The sequence below is a fragment of the Anabrus simplex genome, chromosome 2 (assembly GCF_040414725.1).
Source record: "Anabrus simplex isolate iqAnaSimp1 chromosome 2, ASM4041472v1, whole genome shotgun sequence".
Lineage (NCBI taxonomy): Eukaryota > Metazoa > Arthropoda > Insecta > Orthoptera > Tettigoniidae > Anabrus > Anabrus simplex.
The window spans coordinates 1,158,113,431-1,158,135,798 of NC_090266.1; the positions used below are offsets into that span (position 1 = coordinate 1,158,113,431).

General features: G+C 42.3%; 1 protein-coding gene and 1 non-coding gene across 2 annotated transcripts in view; one reads left to right on the plus strand and one right to left on the minus strand.

Moving 5' to 3' along the window:
• tadr (torn and diminished rhabdomeres) overlaps positions 1–22,368 on the minus strand; it is a 214,001-nt gene that overhangs the window by 168,914 nt on the left and 22,719 nt on the right. The gene's annotated exons all lie outside the window — the stretch shown is intronic.
• Positions 16,126–16,215, plus strand: TRNAI-UAU (transfer RNA isoleucine (anticodon UAU)). The gene is given in 2 exon segments: positions 16,126–16,163; positions 16,180–16,215. It is a non-coding gene; the product is annotated as a tRNA-Ile (tRNA).

The following is a 22,368-nucleotide window of genomic DNA, read 5'->3' on the forward strand; positions in this document are numbered from 1 at the left end:
AGCTGATTGCAGGCACTGAAGCGCGACTCTTGTAGGCTCCGAGTCTTGAGTTCGACGACCACTCACGAACATACAGAAAAATGGAGAATAAGTTATCAAATACTGTTTATGCACTTTCAAAGGGGGTCTACTTGTAACAAGATCCACTCTTAAGTTCAAACAGATTAACATAAGTAGTGATACGTTTGTAAAAAATCACTATTCATTCCCTGACCGTCAGACAGACTATCACAACGAATGTCCCTGGAAGATGCGAATATTAATGTTGTCAAGAACAGTTATTTAATTTTTGCTAAATGTCACTCGTTCTTAAATGCTCAGGAGCTATAATAATTAGCCCTTGCATATATTAGTTAACTGTCTCACCACGCTAAATAACCTGAAGTGTTTGTCTTCCGTTGGTGATTGCACCATAAGTCATAATTAACTAACTTCGACGATTGTGATGTTGAAAACGCCAAATTAAGGCTTCTATTCGGCAATTATGTACATTAACTTGTACCACACGGCTTATTCCGTAAAAATATTAAATCACATCGATGTGTTTCTTCAATGGCACAACACTTGATACACTGATATCCAAGTAACTGATATCCAAGTCCGCTTCTGATATGTTGAGCTGCCACTATACAGACGACAATTAAGTAACGTGTTACCACTGCAGCTATTCGGATGAGAATGAGATACAGTGTCTCGGTCCAGGCTATATTTATAACCTTCGGAAAAATGGTCAGGGGGGAAGTGAAATATGTCGCTGCTGAAAATATGGGTCCGGTAATCGAAGCTTTTGAGCGACGTGATAACAATCGAATTAAAGCTCATGACCTCTACTTTCTACTGAACATCTGTGAAACCAAAGCGATCAGTAGGTTATTCATAATTTCCAAAGCGTCCTTTTGGAAAATCATGCGTCATGTTTCATCATGCAATATCTCCCACTTTTTTCCACATGTTGCCGGATTTCAGTAGTCGCCTCTGATCTGCGTACTACTGTATAATAGGCGTCATTACTGATCCATATTTAAAGTATTGTGTTTATATGCATTGACAGTCAGCATAAAATACACTGGTTCGAATAGGACCTGATTTATAAATTTAGGAAAATTATTTCATGTAGAAGTATTCTTCTTCTTCCTCTTTTTCGTAAATTATGGTGAAGTGGTACTAATGAATGCGGTGTTGAATTTATAGTGGGCATTATTTTTCAACGGTTAACACACCTTAATTCGGCCCGGTCTCAACAAACCTCCATCTCCGTGCGTAGCGTCATCATCTCTCCTCACTCGCTCAGAAAGAGAGCGCGGTTTCAAGGTTAACCATACTGCGCTGTCTTCTTCTCGTCACAGCGTAGGGAAACTGCTCCCTCCGGACTGGCGCGTCGCGGATCATACCCCGGTTAAGCATACAGAATGCTAACTACTGCGTTATTTGTCACAGGATGTTGCGGAAAACGGCATATATAACTAGCCAGACCTCCTAACACCTCCATGGCATGATGGTGAACGGTCACATCCTTCGCCCGCTCCGACTAAGAAAAATCACGAAATTAGGGATTTTTCTTATTCAACCTATTACAAGTACTGTATTAGAAAATTTTATTCTTGCTTCCGAATCATGATGTTTCTTGTGTTAATTTGCGTCTTTCGAATAATATTTGTAATAAAATTTGCATTTCGAAGTCTCGTTTTCCTGCACATCCTCTGCATTCTTCATCGTCAGTAAACTTATCATCATCGTTTACGTCGCGTAGATCTTCTTCATCCCATAATAAATTGATTTCCGGAAATTGTTCATCATCTTCGATATCATCTACGATATCAATTTCTTCTTCGTGTGGTCCATCAGTAACTAATTAACATCTTTTCCTTATGGTTCCGCCTCCCGCGAAGTATTCAGTGGCTTGAGGATCCAAACTACCTCCGTGATTCTGTGTGTGTTGAGTTCTAAGTTGGAGACTCTCCTCTCTTCTATTTTCCCCTGATGTAGCCATCTCGTGAATAGGTTTTTGCCATTTGTCTATGCTGGCAGTTTGACTCTTCAGCTGGTCAATATATTGCCGAGACTCAGCTTGTCGCTCTCGTACCGGATCATCTTGATCTCGCTGCCTTGACCACGGCTGTTCATTCTTGTCCTTCCATCGAGAATATGACCTCCGATATCGATTGGATTGTTTGAATCTTGGTCCAGTCTGCCTCTCCGGCCGTCTTTGATACTCGTGTCTTCGAGGACGCCAATCTTCTTGGTATTGCTCTCGAGACCTGTTCCACGTTGTTGAATTTCTTTGTTCCCTGCGCTTCGATGAACTATTTTCTTGTAGATCTTCCGTACTCGTACCCTGGTTCCGATATTCTGGTTTTTCTTCATCTCGATCTACAGCCATCGTATGTATCGTCTCATGATGACGTTGTCGCGAATGTCCGTCGTTCGTCGTCTGATCTAATTGTCCCAATATATGCTCGGTCTCAGCGACCGTCTTAACATTCGCTGCTATCAATACCTTTTGTACTTCAAGTGGCAATTGTTTCGCTATAGCGCAGACCAACTCTAATTCGGACGGGGAGTTATCCAATTCCTTCATTCGTAATAGCTGGTTTAGAAAATATTCACAGAACCTTGTTTGCCCCGTAGTAGAACACCGTTTAGAGTATAATTCTAGGCGAATATCTAATTGTGTTTCGATTCCCCAGTATTTTTCGAGGAATCGTCGCCGGAACTCATCGTAACTGTCGAAACAGTACTTAAAGGCTTTAAACCATATTAGGGGTTGATCGGTAAGATAACGTTCAACCACCCTCAGGCGTTTGTCCACTGGTATTTGATAATCTGCGAAGTACTGTTCAACTTCAGCAAGAAAGCCTTTCGGGGTCACATGAGCACTGGACCCGAACTTCCTGGGTTCGTCACTAGCCATTTGTACAAAATTATATATTGGTATCGTACTCATGTTATATGGAGTCGAACTAATTCCTAGCGGAGGACGAGTTTGATTTTCTTCTTCTATTCGTGTTGATTCTCCTATTACTCCATGTTTAATACCATTATACGGCGGGTCCTGTTCACGATCTTCCTGTTTATCCTGTTTTGACGCAAGCCTGGCCCTTTCCTTGACATTCTGCGATTTGAGGTTCTCCACCTCATCTCTGAGCTCCCTAATCCATTCCTCACACATATCCATCTTTATACTTGCTTTATGGGCCTTATTGTCACCTTTCTCGACTAAATCTTGTAATTGGTTTCGGATTTCCCGTTGCTTTCTTCCTATATCCAAACTAACATCTTCCCTTACACGGTTTAGCCGTTTGTCAATTAATTCATATATCTCATTGAATTTAGCTTCATTTTCCTCCGCGGCCTTTTCCAACTGTCCCTCTAGATCCTCGGATTTCGCTGCGAGTTGCTCTACACGCCCTTGTAGCGTTTCAACGTCTTTTATAATTGTCCCTGTGTTAGCTCCTAAATCCTCAAATTTAACCTCTTGGGTAGTCATGCGACTTTCGATTTTTACCAATTGGATATTCATAGTTTCTAGTTTTTCCGATACAGTGTTAATCTGACTATTACATTCCACGGCATGGGCCTTTGTAAACGCCTCTTGGTCATCCATGCGTTTAGTGAGACAGTCTATCTGTTCAATTTGGCGATCAAAACGCTCACCCATTTTATTGAATTGATCGTCAATGTCTATTTGCATTCGACTAAAACGCTCTTTACAATCTGCGTCCTGCCTATCAAAACGTTCATCCAATTTATTAAAACGTTCTTCCTGCCTATCAAAACGTTCTTTAATGTCTACCTTTGTTTGTTCAAAACGTTCCGCAACGTCTGTGTTTGCCTGTTCCTGTTTATCAAAACGTTCCTTAATGTCTATGTTCATTTGATCAAAACGTTCTTTAATATCCATGTTGGCCTGTTCAAAACGTTCTCCCAATTCGTTAAAAAGTTCTTTGTTCTCTGCCTTGGTTTGTTCAAAACGTTCTTCCTGCCTATCAAAACGTTCATCCTGCCTATCAAAACGTTCTCCCAATAACTTGTCCATCATCTCCTTCAACGCTTGCACATCCATCACAACACTATTCTGAGAAACTGTACCCCCAAAATCAAGCAAACCATACAACTTCCAAATCATGACCTTAGATTTCCAGTCTTAATTAGGCGTGTTTTTGAAAAATAATAATATTACAAAACAAGCTTCAAAACAGCCATATCACGCCTCCTAATAATTATTAGTGGTTCTATCAGTATATGTACACAACTTATCAATCATCCTGTCCCGGTATATTCCTTAAATGATTTTTAAGTTAGCCCCTGGAAAATAAAGTTACTGAAATTCGCAACCTGTACTGGGCTCGACAATTTACATATACCGGAAACATGGTATATTTAATAAACATTGGATGTCATCACCTTCAAGATTGGCAAAATGCTTTAGCAGATAGTTACCCGTCTATGAGCTGTCAACATCGCACTGCTTATCATAACAAATCCAAGAGTAATAAGATGAGGCATCCCCTCTTGACCGCGATCTCTATATTTTCACAATGGGATACGCCCCTAAACTACCAAGGCTTGCAATAATGCATCACCTTGGCCTAGACCCGTAACTAGCAGAATTTGAAGAATTCGACTTAGTTACTTTATCCTCAAATTTGGGAAAATCATTTCGTTGTTCCCCATAGAATTTCAAATTCCATAATTTTCTCGGGTCTATTATAATTTTGAGTGACTATCGTGTACTTTCCATTTAATCTGGAGACACGATTTTCATTCTTCTCCCTATCGTATAAATTATTTCCGTCACTCATTTAAATATCATTGCACGTGGTAACGTTGTCTCTGGTTGTGGCTTAAGCACTCCGTCCGACATATTTATTCACTATGAATACTATACTCACACGCTCTGATTCCCTAAACTTTGTATTCCTCTCCCCTATCAAAATATTATTCGGAATAAATTCGATATTCCCATCTATTTCGTTTGTACCATACCGATTCGGTATTACTACTTGGTATTAGGTATTCCCTAATTACAATAGCGGTATTCAAACTCTTGCCTTAATATCTGGCTATGTATTTGTGAAACAAAATTAACATTATCATCAATTCTAATATGCAAATATTATAGCGCCTTGTATTGCGAAGACATTTAAAATCTACCGCAACACGGGTATGAAAACTGCCTCTTACATGTTCAGCATTATATTAGTGGCATGGCATGGATATAAACCTAGCCTCTACACAATAAGTGCCAATTTAGTGCCGTAACATAATATAAAACCGACCCTTAACACAGTAAATGCTAGTTCAATACCTCGACATGGGTATAAACCCTGCCCTTAGCACATCGAGTGCTGGTTTAGTGCCATAATTGGGTATGAACCCTGCCCCACGTTGGGCGCCAAATGCAACCGTTAGGGCGTTAAAAAAAATGCAATCGTGCCATGGGCATTAGTCGTCGCACCAAATTAAGTATGAACCAGCTCTGAACACATCGGGCGACAAAATGAAACTGGCCCCAAAAATTGGGCAACAAAAATAAGGCTTACATTAGGTATATCAAGGCAATATTACTTAATTTGGTTTCACAAACAGACATACAGATGGAACATTCCGATGAGAACCGCCAGAAGTCACTCACCAGGCTTGAAGTCTCATCTTCCCTACTTTCATAAGATCACCGGCTGAATTCGTAGAGCATTATGGGTAATGGAATGTCCGATAAAGAAATAAAATAGGCACTATCTAAAATAATGAAAGTAGGATTCTATAATATGAGAGGAATATGCTAATATTTGTTAAATGAGAAGAATCTCCGTTCAATGCTTGCATTCTAAACATATTTATTATAATGATACGAACCACACAAATAATGTTGTATCTCAACATATGAATAAAAGAAACAATTAAACTGATAACATTATATACACTGTATGCCTTCTTTTCTTGAAATTGTCTTGGCATAATTACTTCTTGATGTACACCATTCGATCAACATACACTGATACATGATATTAAAAAGAATGGATACTGAATTCATTTGTTAAGCTCTCGTCACAAATGGATATTAAATATGGTTCCGGTACCGAGGATCGAACTCGAGATTCCTGGGTGAGAACCAGATATCCTTCATATGTTAATCATAACTGGATATTAAATAGTGTCCTTTGTCTACCGTCATGATTTGGAGAAAAGAAGTTATAACACAATATAAGCACATCTGATATACACACGAGATTGCATTGCCGTGTATCGAACATGTGATCCATTTGACCACGACAAATGTATATTTACATTGAACACTACGATGAACATACACTCTGAACATATATGTGCGTATCCTGGGTTTACCTAACAAGTTAACATTTAAAGAAAATCAGTCAAAGCTGGAATCAAACCCATCACCATATCACTGGGAAATAATAAAACACACAGAAACATATATATATATATATAAATATCAAATATATTTACACAACACATCTTGAAGATATGGCTTAACCAAGCCATAATATCTGGTTAAATCTTCGCTCCAGCATCATTCGAACCGACGGGCTTCGGATTCCAAGGTACAACTTTTTGGACTCCAATCAGAGGCTAAATTAATACTTAGTACGAGAAGGGATCTATCCTTCACAAAATCCGGAAATTATCCGTGTCACTTGCAACGTATAATTAGAATGGGATTGAGATTACTCTGGTAAATGAAAAGAGCTTGGCACATTAACATCGTTTGCTAGAGACTGCAGATTTCGCTTGGCATACGGTCGGCCAGCATTTACCTTTTCATCACAATAACAGCTGTGACTAGTCCTGGGTAAGATACCATAAATCAATCACCCATCACTCTCCCTTTCAATTCTCTTACATATCCTCTCGGCTCATTGTCAAGTATGCATTCACTTGAAGGCCATTATTTCTTATTACTCGTTATCTGGCTATATATTCAGCCCAATTTTATATCTCTCAACAGCTATAATTATTTATTCTTCCTTATCACTCCAACAACAAAACATGTTATAGCTTCGCCCTCTCATGTCTTGGCATCGTATCTCAATCCGTTCAATTAATTCACAGAGAAAACCCATTATTTCAGGTTAATTATTCTCACAATTTCATATATGATTATAAATTAATTACACCTCGATTTGGATCAACTCCAATCATTATCTAATATTATCCGGGATTACAACTACCCGAATCTCCAAGTATCATTTATATCCAAACTACTCTGAAGATCTTTTACCAGACGAAGAAATATAAATCTAGCTAACTTGCCGTTCTTCCCAAAGATAATTCATATAAGCTAAGAACTTTGAAATCTATATAATAATTCATGCAAATGAATTTTGTTAAATATCAATGATTATCTTAAAAATCATTTGATGATCCTAACTAATAGTAATAAATCTTTCCCAATTATACGCGCATAATGTTCCCTACATATTTAATATTTAATTATAACATTATAATATTTACAAATATTATATTTGTTGGCATGCATATCTCGTGTTTAGGGTATATTGAAGTATGTACTTAACATTTGGTGAGTAAGGCTTGCTGTCATCTGGGGTACATCTAGATCTTTATACGAACATGATGAATATTATTGTTCCTAGTACTGCTTGGTTCTTCTCCATACGACGATCCATGATTCGAACTGCTGTTTTCTCAGTTGAATTTCGGGATGATCCTTGTAAAGCTGATTGCAGGCACTGAAGCGCGACTCTTGTAGGCTCCGAGTCTTGAGTTCGACGACCACTCACGAACATACAGAAAAATGGAGAATAAGTTATCAAATACTGTTTATGCACTTTCAAAGGGGGTCTACTTGTAACAAGATCCACTCTTAAGTTCAAACAGATTAACATAAGTAGTGATACGTTTGTAAAAAATCACTATTCATTCCCTGACCGTCAGACAGACTATCACAACGAATGTCCCTGGAAGATGCGAATATTAATGTTGTCAAGAACAGTTATTTAATTTTTGCTAAATGTCACTCGTTCTTAAATGCTCAGGAGCTATAATAATTAGCCCTTGCATATATTAGTTAACTGTCTCACCACGCTAAATAACCTGAAGTGTTTGTCTTCCGTTGGTGATTGCACCATAAGTCATAATTAACTAACTTCGACGATTGTGATGTTGAAAACGCCAAATTAAGGCTTCTATTCGGCAATTATGTACATTAACTTGTACCACACGGCTTATTCCGTAAAAATATTAAATCACATCGATGTGTTTCTTCAATGGCACAACACTTGATACACTGATATCCAAGTAACTGATATCCAAGTCCGCTTCTGATATGTTGAGCTGCCACTATACAGACGACAATTAAGTAACGTGTTACCACTGCAGCTATTCGGATGAGAATGAGATACAGTGTCTCGGTCCAGGCTATATTTATAACCTTCGGAAAAATGGTCAGGGGGGAAGTGAAATATGTCGCTGCTGAAAATATGGGTCCGGTAATCGAAGCTTTTGAGCGACGTGATAACAATCGAATTAAAGCTCATGACCTCTACTTTCTACTGAACATCTGTGAAACCAAAGCGATCAGTAGGTTATTCATAATTTCCAAAGCGTCCTTTTGGAAAATCATGCGTCATGTTTCATCATGCAATATCTCCCACTTTTTTCCACATGTTGCCGGATTTCAGTAGTCGCCTCTGATCTGCGTACTACTGTATAATAGGCGTCATTACTGATCCATATTTAAAGTATTGTGTTTATATGCATTGACAGTCAGCATAAAATACACTGGTTCGAATAGGACCTGATTTATAAATTTAGGAAAATTATTTCATGTAGAAGTATTCTTCTTCTTCCTCTTTTTCGTAAATTATGGTGAAGTGGTACTAATGAATGCGGTGTTGAATTTATAGTGGGCATTATTTTTCAACGGTTAACACACCTTAATTCGGCCCGGTCTCAACAAACCTCCATCTCCGTGCGTAGCGTCATCATCTCTCCTCACTCGCTCAGAAAGAGAGCGCGGTTTCAAGGTTAACCATACTGCGCTGTCTTCTTCTCGTCACAGCGTAGGGAAACTGCTCCCTCCGGACTGGCGCGTCGCGGATCATACCCCGGTTAAGCATACAGAATGCTAACTACTGCGTTATTTGTCACAGGATGTTGCGGAAAACGGCATATATAACTAGCCAGACCTCCTAACACCTCCATGGCATGGTGGTGAACGGTCACAGTATTATACTGAAATTTATAATTGAATGCTTAACTTTTTATATATAGTCCACCGAAATTCGCTATCTGACTCCTTTTCTGAGAGAATCCGCCAAAATTCGTGATCTGACTCGTTTGCCGTAAAGTTCCTCCCATCTTTCAATCCTTCTTTCCAGCAATCGGTTTCGTACTTCCCGGGCTAGGCCTGCATTCGTAGTCATTACTCGTTCATTACCCGTTTATTATTATTATTATTATTATTATTATTATTATTAATCTGTTTTCCCTCCAGGGTCGGTCTTTCTCTCGGACTCAGCGAGGGATCCCACCTCTACCGCCTCAAGGGCAGTGTCCTGGAGCTTCAGACTCTGGGTCGGTGGATACAACTGGGGAGGATGACCAGTACCTCGCCCAGGCGGCCTCACCTGCTATGCTGAACAGGGGCCTTGTGAACGGATGGGAAGATTGGATTCGAAAGGGAAGTAAGAGGGAAGGAAGCGGTCGTTGCCTTAAATTAGGTACCATCCCGGCATTTGCCTGGAGGAGAAGTGGGAAACCACGGAGAACCACTTCGAGGATGGCTGAGGTGGGAATCGAACCCACCTCTACTCATTTGACTTCCCGAGGCTGAGTGGACCCCGTTACAGCCCTCGTACCACTTTTCAAATTTCGTGGCAGAGCCGGGAATCGAACCCGGACCTCCGGGGGTGGCAGCTAATCACGCTAACCACTACACCACAGAGGCGGACTTTATTATTATTATTGTTGTTCTGGACCCCACAGCAAGATGCAAGACCCCTACTTGGCGGTAAATTATATCTGTTGCCATTGTCATTGCTGACTATGTGACCAGCACCATTGTCGCGCGTAGGCAAGTGCGCGGGATTTCTGGAGGTACGAATGGCATACTTCCGTGCATTATTGACCTTAATATAGAGGTGAACAATTGCACGGTCAATCTCATTCCTACCGTTTATTTCAAATGTGTTTACATTTTTATTTATATGCCAACTGTAATCTACGAACGTCCTCTAAAGGAAAAGACGGATCTTGAAAACGAACCTAGAAAAGAGTAAAAATGATCGGGTTATGATCAGAATAAGTACATTGAAAATCCACAACCTGTTTCTAGTCATTCGACCGGGTCATGAATGGAATGAATAAAGCCCCATCTAGCGGCGGGGATAGGAATTGTGCCGGCTGCCGAAGCCTGTCGCGCGCCACTGGGGCAATGATTAATGAATGCCAAATGGACTGAAATGATATCGGAGAGTATTGCTGGAATGAATGATGACGGGGAAAACAGGAGTACCCGGAGAAAAACCTGTCCCGCCTCCGCTTTGTCCAGCACAAACTTCACATGGAGTGACCGGACTTTGAACCTCGGAACCCAGTGGTGAGAGGCCGGCGCGCTGTCGCCTGAGTCACGGAGGCTCCTTATAAGTACATTATGAACAGTAAAATCAATTGGTCTCACCTCTTTTTTCACCCCCTGCCGTTAAGTTTATTAGCATCCCCCCAAAAAAGAAGGCGTGTTTCTTTATATTTAAAGGAGATTCCAAATACCAATGTTCAAGTCTGTTACCTTCAGTTTTGAGATATAAGCATCCCCATAAGGACAATTAAAATTTTTCACTTCTTATTACACTCCCCCTCCCGCCTTAAGTGAATTTTCCGGCAAAAATACTTGTTTCTTTATAGTAGAAGATCTTCTAAATATCAATCATCACGACTCTAACACCTTCATTTATTGAGATATGTGTCCTCATGAAAGGAATTCAACTACTTTTCACTTCCGCCCCCCAAGATGATTCCCCCCCCCCCCAAAAAACGCGTTTTTCTTTGTTTTTAAATGAGATCTAAATACCAATTCTCACGTCTGTAACAACTTTTGTTTCTGCTAGATGTAAGTATCCTCATACAATTAATTCAATTGATTTTTCAATTCTTTCACCCACCCCCCATTCATTGGATTTTCTGAGAATACGTGTTTCTTTACTTTTAAAGCAGATTCCAAATACCATATTTTACGTCTGTAAGATCGTTAGTTTTTGAGATATCAGTACCCTAATTAAAACAATTCAACCCCATTTTCGATCACTTTTACCCTCACCCAAGTGGTTTTTCTGGAAACAAAAATACACGTTTCTTTATTTTATTAGAGGTAGAAAGTAACATTTTTCACGTCTGTAACATGTTAATTTTTTTGATATATACGGTAGAAATTCTCATTTTAAAATTTCACCCCCTTTTTAGTTCCCCTTAAGTGGAGTTTCCAAGAACAAATCACCTATGTTTCTTTACTTTAACAGGAGATTCCAAATACCAGTTTATACGTCTGCAACATTTTAGGTTTCTGAGATATGCTGTAGATATAGTCTTTCTAAAATTTCACCCCAATTTGTCACTCCTGTTTAACCCCCATTAATTGGATTTCCCAAAAACAAAAAAACAAAATACGTGTTTCTTCATTTTTAAAGGAGATCCCAAATACCAATTTTCAGGTCTGTAATTCCTTCAGCTTCTGAGATATAAGTATCCTCAATAAAAGCATTCAACCACTTTCTCACCCCTTCTCACCCCTTCTCACCCCTTCTATTGGGATTTTACGAAAAAAATACGTGTTTTTTATTTTTAAAGGAGATTCTAGATACCAGTTTTTACATCTGTGAATTTTTAAACTTTTTTAGATGTAGATACATTCATTTTAAAAATTAACCCCTTTTTTCACCCCCATTAATTGAATTTTCAAAAAACAAAAAAATACGTGTTTGTTTATTTTCAAAGGAGACCCCAAATACCAATTTTCATGTCTGTAATATCTTCAGTTTCTGAAATATAAGTAGCCTCATTAAAGGTATTCAACCCATTTTTCACCCTTTTTCACCCCTCCTATTGGGATTTTTCGAAAACAAAAAATACGTGTTTCTTTTTTTTTAAAGGAGATTCTAAATGCCAATTTTTACACCTGTAAACTTAAAAAGTTTTGAGATATAGATACACTCATTGTAAAAATTCACCCCCTTTTAACCCCCTTAGCGACGGAATATCCAAAAATCCTCCCTTAGCGAGCACCTACATTGTAATGTAAATGTATCGTCAAAATTTCATTTCATTATGTCCAGTAGTTTTGGTTCGGCGATGATGAATCCGTCAGTCAGTCAGTCAGTCAGTCAGGACATGCTCTTTTATATATAGAGATTTCTACAGTGTATACCGTTACGGGGGGGAGGGGGTTGAGCGGGTGAGGGCTGTTGTGCCGCGCACTTTGTGGAGAAAGACTACATTTTTATTCTGTTTTAGCCACCAAAGCTAGGAACTATGTAATAAATGCATACCAGTTGTTTTTGCAGCTAATTCATTTCTTCAATTTATTTAATTCCTCTTCTTCTTCTTCGCCTTCTTAATCTGCTTACCCTCCAGTGTTGGTTTTTCGCTCGGACTCAGCGAGTGATTCCACCTCTACCGTCTCAAGCGTGGAGCGTGAGAAATTGGGTCGGGGATACAACTGGGGAGAATGACCAGTACTTCGCCCAGGCGGCCTCACCTGCAATGCTGAACAGGGGCCTTGGTGGGGGATGGGAAGATTGGGAGGGATAGAAAAGGAAGAGGGCAGGAAGTGGGCGTGGCCTTAAGTTAGGTACCATCCCGTCATTTGCCTGGAGGAGAAGTTGGAAACCACCAAAAACCACTTCCAAGATGGCTGAGGTGGCAACGGAATCCACCTCTACTCAGTTGTCCACCCGAGGCTGAGTGGACCCCGTTCCAGCCCTCGTACCACTTTTCAAATTTCTTCCCATCCCCCACAAGTCTCCTGTTCAATATAGCAGGTGAGGCCACATTGGCGAGGTACTGGTCATCCTCCCCAGTTGTATCACCCGACCTGGAGTTTGAAGCTCTAGGTCACTGCCCTTGACTCGGTGGTGGTGGGATCCCTCGCTGAGTCCGAGAGAAAAGCCGACGGTGGAGGGTAAAGTGAAGATGAAGGAATAGAAGAAGCAGAAGAGAAGGAGAAGAAGATGAAGTAAAATAAGAAGAAAAGTAGAAGAAGAAGGTCTCCTTATGTCCAATGACGATTACTACAAGAATGTTTTCATCAACTTAGTGGATGTAAGGGCGTTATGTTAATTGTAAAGTTACGACTGGGTTTCGCAATTAATATTACGTATTTATTACAAAGTCTATACATGGTATTTTTCAGGGATTACTATGTCTTGTAAGTTCATTCTTATATTAAAGCTCCAGGGAGATACGGTGCATTCGATTCCCGCAGAAACATTCGAAACAGAAATTTCGCATATGACGAACATCTCGTGAAGGCATTTTTGCCGCAGTTACATTTGTTGTTCCGAATATTGCTCGGGAAGGAAACGTCTTGTCCGCCTCTGTGGTGTAGTGGTTAGTGTGATTAGCTGCCACCCCCGGAGGCCCAGGTTCGATTCCCGGCGCTGCCACGAAATTTGAATAAGTCGTACGAGGGCTGGAACTGGGTCCACTCAGCCTCGGGAGATCGACTGAGTAGAGGTGGGTTCGATTCCCACCTCCGCCATCCTGGAAGTGGTTTTCCGTGGTTTCCCACTTCTCCTCCAGGCAAATGCCAGGATGGTATCTAACTTAAGGCCACGGCCACTTCCTTCCCTCTTCCTTGTCTATCCCTTCCAATCTTCACATCCCCCGAACAAGGCCCCTGTTCAGCATAGCAGGTGAGGCCGCATGGGCGAGGTACTGGTCCACCTCCCCAGTTGTTTCCCCCGACCGAAAGTCTGAAGCTCCAGGACACTGCCCTTGAGGCGGTAGAGGTGGGATCCCTCGCTGAGTCCGAGGGAAAAGCCGACCCTGGAGGGTAAATGAAGAAGAAGAAGAAGAAGAAGAAGATCTACTTATGTCCATTGACGATTACTACACGAATTTTTTCATCAGCTGAGTGGATACAAGGGCGTTATGTTGATTGTACAATTACGACTGTGTTTCACAATAAATGTTACGTTTTTATTACAAAGTCTAAATATGGTATTTTTCAGGGATTACTATGTCTTGTAAGTTCATTCTTATATTAAGGCATGAGGCAAATACGGCGCCTTCCCATGGATGATAACAGTCGCCGAAACATTCGAAACAGAAATTTCGCATACCACGAACATCGCGTGAAGGCATTTTAGCCGCAGTTATATTTCTTGGTGGGAATATTGCTCGGGAAAGCAACATCGTTAATATTACTGAAGATGTCACGTGTTGGCAATTAGTTTGCGACAAAACAAAACGGATCATGTTTCGAAAAACTTTCATTTGCTATTGATTATGAATGAATGCCTGGATGTTTATTGCGTCACGTCTAGTCGTGATATCTCTTTGCTGTGCAATAAGTGTAGAATAATTGATGTTTTAAAGTTAATTTAACACGCCTCTGTGTTGTAGTGGTTAGAGTGATTAGCTGATACACCCGGAGGCCCGGGTTCGATTCCTGGCTTTGAAACGAAATTTGGATAGTGGTACGAAGGTTTTTTTTTTTTTTTTGCTAGTTGCTTTACGTCGCACCGACACAGATAGGTCTTATGGCGACGATGGAACAGGAAAGGGCTAGGAGTGGGAAGGAAGCGGCCGTGGCCTTAATTAAGGTACAGCCCCAGCATTTGCCTGGTGTTAAAATGGAAAACCACGGAAAACCATTTTCAGGGCTGCCGACAGTGGGATTCGAACCTACTATCTCCCGAATACTGGATACTGGCCGCACTTAAGCGACTGCAGCTATCGAGCTCGGTGTACGAAGGTTTGAACGGGGTGCACTCAGCCTCGGGAGGTCAACTGAGAAGAGGTGGGTTCGATTCTCACCTCAGCAATCCTGGAAGTGGTTTTCCATGGTTTCCTACTTCTCATCGCGGCATTTGCCCGGAGGTACCTAACTTAAGTCTACGGCCGCTTCCTTCCTCTTCCTTGTCTATCCCTTCCAATCTTTCCATCCCCCTACAAGGCCCCTGTTCAGTAAAGCCTGGGCGAGGTACTGGTCCTCAAACCTAGTTGTATCCCCTACCCAAAGTCTGAAGTTCCAGGACACTGCTCCTGAGGCGGTAGAGGTGGGATTCCTCGCTGAATCCAAGGGAAGAACCGATCCTGGAGTGTAAACAGATTAACAAGAACAACAACTCACGACTAATGACATATTACAACCGGTGATCAATTCTTTGCCGCCTCTGTGGTGTAGTGGTTAGCGTGATTAGCTGCCACCCCCGGAGGTCCGGGTTCGATTCCCGGCTCTGCCACGAAATTTGAAAAGTGGTACGAGGGCTGGAACGGGGTCCACTCAGCCTCGGGAGGTCAACTGAGTAGAGGCGGGTTCGATTCCCACCTCAGCCATCCTCGAAGTGGTTTTCCGTGGTTTCCCACTTCACCTCCAGGCAAATGCCGGGATGGTACCTATCTTAAGGCCACGGCCGCTTCCTTCCCTCATCCTTGCCTATCCCTTCCAATCTTCCCATCCCCCTACTAGGCCCCTGTTCACTATAGCAGGTGAGGCCGCCTGGGCGAGGTACTGGTCATACTCCCCAGTTGTATCCCCCGACCAAGAGTCTGAAGCTCCAGGACACTGCCCTTGAAGCGGTAGAGGTGGGATCCCTCGCTCAGTCCGAGGGAAAAGCCGAACCTGGAGGGTAAACAGATGATGATGATGATGATGATCAATTCTTTTCAATTCTTTTCCATTTGAAAACCTGTTCCACAATTCGTTTAAACCTAGAAAGCAATACATTTTCGTATTCAAGTGAAATGTCGAGATCCCTGGTGCAGGTATTATGTCAGAGGAGCCAACAGAGGGAGACGAGAACTGCAAGTAGTTACAAACACGAGCCGCTGGATAGCGCTAATAACGCTGTCTCGTCGGAAAGCTGCGGTGTGTATTTTCGAGAGAGTTTCCGCTAAAATGCATCTGGTAAGAAGCTGTGCGTGGCTTCCCCAGTGGCGCAATTGGTTAGCGCACGGTACTTATAAGACAGTAGCCGAGATATGCCGGGGTTGTGAGTTCGAGCCTCACCTGGGGAATATTTTTAAAACGTAAAGTTTTTCTTTGCGTAGGGCTAATGAACATGAATATATCCTTCGTTAAATGTAACGTCCGTCTGCCACAAGTGGTACGAGGGCTGGAACGGGCTCCACTCAGCCGCGGGATGTCAACTGAGTAGTGGAAGTGGTTTTCCGTGGTTTTCCACTTCTCCTCCAGGCAAATGCCGGGATGGTACCTAACTTAAGGCCACGGCCGCTTCCTTTCCTCTTCCTTGTCTATCCCTTCCAATCTTCCCATCCCCCCCAAGGCCCCTGTTCAGTATAGCAGGTGAGGCCGCTTGGGCGATGTACTGATCATTCTCCCCAGTTGTATCCCCCGATCCGATGTCTGAAGCTCCAGGACACTGCCCTTGAGGCGGTAGAGGTGGAATCCCTCGCTAAGTCCGAGGGAATAGCCAACCCTGGACAATAAACAGATTAAGAAAGAAGGAAATGTAACGTCCGCCTCTATGCTGTAGTGGTTAGTATGATTAGCTGCAACCCCCGGTGGCCCGTTTTCGATACTTGGATTTGAAAAAAAATTTGGAAATTGGTATGAGGGCTTGAACGGGGTCCACTCAGCCTCGGGAGGTCATCTGAGTAGAGGTGTGTTCGATTTCCACCTCAGCATTCCTCGTAGTGGCTTTCCGTTGTTTTTCACCTCTCCTCTAGGCAAATGCCGGGATGGTACTTGACTTAAGGCCACGGTCGCTTCCTTCCCTCTTCCTTGTGTATCCCTTCCAATCTTCCCCCCCCCCCCCCCCGGTCCCCTGTTCAATATAGCAGGCAAGGTTCTGTATGAGTTGCGCCGAGTAAAAGTTGCGCCGAGTAAAATTTGCGCCGTGGAGAATCCCCGCCGGGAGTAGAAGTGGTTTGACAGCTGTCTTAAGCATCTGCTAGCTGCGCTGCACCGCAGGGGTTTATTTCCAAGTTCAAGGAATGTCTGTGAATATCTATAGTACTGAGATTTTGAAATTAATATATAAAAAATATTATTCACTCTATTTTTTTTGCTAGTTGTTTTACGTCGCACCGACACAGATAGGTATTATGGCGACAATGGGACAGGAAAGGGGTAGGACTGGGAAAGACGCGGCCGTGGCCTTAATTAAGGCAAAGCCCCAGCATTTGCCTGGTGTGAAAATGGAAATCCACGGAAAACAGTGGGGTTCGAACCTACTATCTCCCGAATACTGGATACTGGCCGCACTTAAGCGACTGCAGCTATCGAGCTCGGTATTCACTGTGTCAATGTTGGTTTCTTGCACATTTAGACAACCTGCATCGTATTTATATCAGTGGGTGATATATGTATAACTACGTAGTTTGACCTAATTTACAAACCAAGTGTAGAAATATGGAATAAGTCTTTCAGTCTTATGAAGAATATCCACAGCCTGTTTGTAGCTAACTGACAGGGTCAGGAATAGAATGAATGAAGAATGAGATACCGCTAAAGGAAGAAAATACTGCCGAATGCGAGATCTGACGTGTTTTTGCGGACAAAGATTAATGGATGGCAAATGAAATTTAGCGAATTTGTTGAATAAAGAATGACCAGTGAAAGCAGATAAAACTGTCTCACCCAACGTTTCCCCCGACATGCACCCCTTATGAAGTGATAGGGCTCAAGAATGAAACATAGCTACTGCCAAAGAAAGGAAATTGTGTGCCCTGGCGAGGCCTGTCGCACTCCCCTGGGTATAAAAGATTAATAAATGACAAATGAAATTGTTTCAAACAGTGATGCTGATATAAATATGAAGAAAACAGAAATAATATTTTGAACGCCAGCTTTGTCCAGCATAAACGCTATGTAAAGTGATCGTAGATTTAACCCCCGGAGCAGTCATGAAGAAGCTTTTTGAATCTTAACAATAACTGAAATTTACAGTTTTCCGTCGCAAATGTTCATTCTGTCAGCGTTGTTTCATTCCCTGTGGAATTCCCAAACAAGACCTCTAGTTCCTAGAATAATTAATGACCACGGCGCAAGTTTTACTGATTTTAACACGGCGCAACTTTTACTCGGCGCAACTCATACGACACCGCAGGCAAGGCGACCTGGGCGATGTATTGGTCCTCCTCCACATTTTTGTCACCTGACCCCAAGTCTCCCGTTCCGGGACACCGCCCTTGATGTGGTAGACGTGGCAATCGAACCCACCTCTACTCAGTTGACCTCCTGATGCTGAGTGGACCCCGTTCCAGCCCTCGTAGCACTTTTCAAATATCATGGCAGAGCCGGAAATCGAACCCGGGCCTCCGGGTGTAGCAGCTAATCACACTAACCACTATACCACCTTCTCTGTCTCTACGCATTCTTGTCTCTTATTTGCAGGGTAGTTTCGGCTGAACCCTTGTTTAACTTAGGCAACCGTTGTATTTCTTCTGTCATTTTCGGGATATAATGTGATTTTGATTCTCTAGCCTTTTGCTATTTTCAAGGTTGTATAAATCTATTCTTTCGTCGTTTAGAATTTTTTTTCCTTTTGTCACTTATACGGTGTGAATTTAGCTCTTGTATAGTTTATTCAGCCGGCCTCGTGGTGAAGGGGTAGCATGCCTGCGTCTCACCCGGAGGCCCCTGGTTCGATTCCCGGCCAGGTCAGGAATTTTTACCTGGACCTGAGGGCTGGTTCGAGGTCCACTCAGCCTACGTGATTAGAATTGAGGAGCTATCTGACGGTGAGATATGGGTCCCGATCTAGAAAGCCAAGAATAACGGCCGAGAGTATTAGTCGTGCTGACCACACGACACCTCGTAATCTGCAGGCCTTCGGGCTGAGCAGCGGTCGCTTGGTAGGCCAAGGCCCTTCAAGGGCTGTAGTGCCATGGGGTTTGGTTTGGTTTATAGCCTATTCAGGTCGATATCCCGAGTAGGGTTTTGTTTCTCTTTTGTTTGCTTTGCGCTTCTACGTTTATGGTAACTGAGAATTTACCACTTCGAATTTAGTTTGCGGTAGGCCTATGTGAATGCACCTAACTTGATTATCCAACTGGTAAAATGGGGCTTGGGAGCTCACATCGCGTGCACTTTCCTTTTCTTTACGGATTGTTCAAAGATGTGACAGAATTATTGTTGGCCTATTCGCTAATTACATTTCGTCGTTTGTCCGACTCCGTGGCTAAATGGTTAGTGTGCTGGCCTTTGGTCACAGGGGTCTCGGGTTCGTTTGTCGGAAGGGTTGGGAATTTTAATCATAATTGTTTGATTTCGCTGGCAGGGGGCTGGATGTACTGTATATGTCGTCTTCATCATCATTTCACCCTCATCACGACGCGCAGGTCGCGTACGGGTGTCAAATCAAAAGACCTGCATCTGGCGAGCCGAACTTGTGCTCGGACATTTCGGGCAATAAAAGCTATACGGCATTTCATTTCTTCAGTTTGTGATTACTTTATATATTCGAACTTTATTGCGAAGTTTGATATTGAGCTCACCTTATTTACTCGTTTTATATATATATTTAGTTATCTACTGCATTTCTGTAAGAAAAGAAAGTGTGAGATTATTTAAACACATTACTGGATATTACCCGTTTTGATTCTTTTGTACCGGGCGAGTTGTAGGAGCGCGCAGCTGTGAGCTCGCATCCGGGAGATGGTGGGTTCGAGTCCCACTGTCGGCAGCCCTGAAGATGGTTTTCCGTGGTTTCCCATTTTCACACCAGGCAAATGCTGGGGCGGTACTTTAATTAAGGGCACGGCCGCTTCCTTCCCATTCCTAGTCCTATCCTGTCCCATCGCCGCCATAAGACCTATCTGTGTCGGTGCGACGTAAAGAAAATAGCAAAAAAAAAGAGATTCCTTTGTTTATTCTTCCATCAGATCTGAGGAGGCCCGGGTTCGATTCCCGGCTCTGCCACGAAATTTGCAAAGTTGTACGAGGGTTGGAGCGGGCTCCACTCAGCCCGCTGGAAGTCAACTGAGTAGAGGGGTTTCGATTCCCACCTCAGTCAAACTCGAAGTGGTTTTCCGTGATTTCCCACTTCTCCTCCAGTCAAATGCAAGTATGATACCTAACTTAAGGCCACGGCCGCTTCCTTCCTCTTCGTCTGTCCCTTCTAACCTTCTCATCCCCCTACAAGGCCCCTGCTTAGCATGACAGGTGAGGCCTACTGGCGAGGTACTGCTCCTTTTCCTCAGTTGTAACCCAAGACCTGTCCGACTCGTTGGATGAACGGTCAGCGTACTGGCCTTCGGTTCAGAGGGTCCCGGGTTCGATTCCCGGCCGGGTCGGGGATTTTAACCTTAATTGGTTAATTCCTACGGCACGGGGGCTGGGTGTGTGTGTTGTCTTCATCATCATTTCATCCTCATCATGACGCGCGGTCGCCTACGGGCGTCAAATAGAAAGACCTGCAACTGGCGAGCCGAACCCGTCCTGGGATATCACGACACTAAAAGCCATACGACATTTCATTTCAACCCAAGACCTTATGTCTCACGCTGCAGGACACTGTCCTTGAGGCAGTAGAGGTGGTATCTACCTCGCTGAGTCCGAATGAAAGACCAAACCTGGACCGTCAACTGATTAAGAAAGAAGTTAAAACAAAATAAATGAATATCCTCATTTTCGCGACAAATATATTTTCTTCTCCTTCTTAATCCGTTTACCCTCCAGGGTTGGTCTTTCCCTCGGGCTCAGCGAGGGATCACAGCTCTACCGCCTCAAGGGCAGTGTCCTGGAGCGTGAGAATTTTAGTTAGGTGTAATAATTGGGAGGAGGAACAGTACCTCGCTCAGGCGGCCTCATCGCCTATGCTGAACATGGGCCTTATGGGGCGATGGGAAGATTGGAAGGCATAGACAAGGAAGAGAGAAGGAAGCTGCAGGGGTCGGCATTTAGCTGGAGGATAATTGGGAAACGAGGGAAAACATTTCGCGGATGGCACTCAGTTGACCTCCAAAGGCTGAATGGACCCAATTCCAGTCCTCGTACTACTTTTCTTATTTCGTGGCAGAGCCGGGAATCGATCTCGGGCCTCCGGGGAGTGGCAGCTAATCACACTAAACACTACACTACAGAGGTGGACAAAATTAACTTTATTTATTCATTATATATTTATCTATGAATTAATTAATTAATTCATTTATTTATTTATTTATTTGACTTTAGTAGTGGCGAAGTTAGGGCTCGTGGCCCTTTTCACACTTAATCATGTAAATTACAATTTAATAATACAGAAGAGAGATGCACTCTTCTATTATAAAATAAGAAATAACTAACCTGTATAACTCATATGGAGAACATATAAGGAGGAATGAAAGCAAGGCTCAACAAATAAAAACAACATAAAAAGAAGTCCAGAGCATAAAGGTAAAAGATCATGAGAAAAAGTCATAATCAAAAAGTTACATAGAAACTGAAAAACATAAGCAGTGCATAAACAGAACGTAATGCATAATGAAGTTACGGAAATACACGTGTGGCAATAAGCAGTGATGTACGTACAACGGCTAAAAGCTAAATATTATGTACATTTACTCTATAACAATAACAATATAATAATAACGTAAGATTAATTAATAGAACAACAGTTTTCTTCAGTTGTACAGTGAAATGCCAATGTTACTAGGCTACGTACCACAATCACACAACCTATCAGACGTCACCAATCACGCGAAACAATCAGAGGTATTCAACAAGTAATCTCTACATGCAATTTTAAATTTTGTTGTTGAGTTAGAGTTTCTGACAGCAGCTGGATATGAATTCCAAAGTCGTGACCCAGCCAGAACGAAGGATCTATTATATATTGAAGAGTGGTTGATGGGAATAGCAAAGGAAGTGCCAGATCTAGTGTTACAATTATGGAATAGGGATAAAAAAAGGAATTTTGAAGAAATGTATTTGGGTAGATTTTCCTTCAGAGTTCGATGAATCAACATAAGTAGGTTATGTGAAACTTCCGTCGCCTTTTGGGTTTCAGCCAGGAAGAAGCTGTGTAGCTAGGGGTTATGTGAGCATCATAACTCAGGTTACAAACAAATCGAAAACCAGAGTTCAAAACTCGTTAAAATTTCGTAGTATGTTCACGCGTCGCATCAACGAGGACAATGTCTCAATAGACAAGTACTGGTAGTAGGCCTACCAATGTTAGCAGAAGTTTTATCTTTATGTCTTCTGGCAAACTGTCCTTATGGCAT